Raw genomic sequence first — 1,724 nt, 5'->3', positions numbered from 1 at the left:
GCCTGCGTCCCGAGGGGCTGGATGCCGAGCCGGGGGCGCGCGGCCGCCTAGTCCTCGCTCCGTGACCGTCCCAGGAGCGCGTCCCAAGCCCCCGGGGGCCATTTTCTTCTTGGAAGTGTGGACAGTCTAAGGAGCAGTTGACCGTTGGCAAGTCTCCAACCGCCTCGCCGGGGGACAGGAGGGTTAGGAGCGACAGAGCCCGTGAAAGCGCTAAATTCTGTACCAGGGCCGGCGCTGTCGTGGTCAGGAACACGGGCGGGTCTCCCCCAGGGGGTGCAAGTAAAACGCCCGAGTGGCGTCTGACAGGCGGCGGTTGATCGGGCCACCGCCGACCCGGTTCCTTCCCGCCTGGCGCTCCCCCCAGGCCCAGAGACTGTAGTGGCAGGGTTCACTTTGTGCTTATTATTTATTTATTAAAAACAGTTGTTTTTTAAAAAGACAAAAACGTAGTTGTTTTTAATAATTAAAATGCAATATTTGGTTACCTCTGTATTTTACCCTCCCCCAAACTAGAAGCATCTCAAAAGATTCAAAGGCCGCGCCGCTGAAACATGTCGGGGTAGCGCGATGTTTAAAGGCTTAATTCATCCCTCCAAAATTCATGGTTGAAATCGATGTCTCTGTACCTCAGACTATGACAGTATTTGGAGATAGGGTTTAAAGAGGCACTTAGGTGAAAATGAGGTCATTAGGATGGACGTTAATCCCGTCGGACTGTTATGCTTATAAGAAGACAGTGGGAGCCCTAACCTGTTTGGCTCAGTGGATAGAGCATCAGCCTTCAGACTGAAGGTTTCCAGGTTCGATTCCGGTCAAGGGCATGTACCTTGGTTGTTAGGCACGTTCCAAGTGGGGAGTGTGCAGGAAGCAGCTGATGGATGTTTCTAACTCTCTATCCCTCTTCCTTCCTCTCTGTAAAAAAATCAATAAAATATATATTTCTTTAAAAAGTGTGTATGGCTCTGAGCAGTTTGGTTCAGTGGCTAGAGCTTTGGCCTGTGGACTGAAGAGTCCCAGGTTCCATTCTGGTCAAGGGCATGTACCTTGGTTGCGGGCACATCCCCAGTAAGGGGTGTGCAGAAGGCAGCTGATGGATGTTTCTAACTCTAGCCCTCTCCCTTCCTCTCTGTAAAAAATCAATAAAATATATATTTCTTTAAAAAGTGTGTATGCATTTAAAAAAAAAAAAAAAGACAGTGGGACACAGGCAGAAGCCCGCCACCTACTGGCCAAGGGGAGAGGTCTCAAGAGGCCAAACTGCTTACACCTCCATGGTGGACCTCTAGCCTCCATAACTGTGAGAAATTGTCTAAAGCCCCCCCATCCCCCCCACCCCCAAAGAGCATTAACTGTATTTTCTGATTCTTTTTAATTGGTTCTCTTTAAAAATGTATTCCTAGGTTTTGGCACCCTCCAAAAATTTAAATAAAAATAAATTTACTCGTAAAAACAAAACCAGGAAAAGATTCCCTTTGGATTCCAAAGATTCATTTAACGTTAAATATCACTAACTTATTTGTTTAATATTAATCCAATTGGCACAAATTTACCGAGGGTCTGGCAATATTAGGCACGTTAGATATTTATGTCATTTAAGTTCACAATAACCCTGTGTTAGCAATAACGTTTCCCATTTTATGCATAAGAAAACTGACCCAAGGAGATTCCGTGAATTGGAATACATCCCATAACTGACAGGGTTTCCTATTTATGTCAGTCTGGTT

Source organism: Myotis davidii, unplaced genomic scaffold (genome assembly GCF_000327345.1).
Source record: "Myotis davidii unplaced genomic scaffold, ASM32734v1 scaffold238, whole genome shotgun sequence".
Classification (NCBI taxonomy): Eukaryota; Metazoa; Chordata; class Mammalia; order Chiroptera; family Vespertilionidae; genus Myotis; species Myotis davidii.
The sequence above is the reverse complement of the archived record's forward strand: the minus strand, read 5'-3'. Positions refer to the sequence as shown.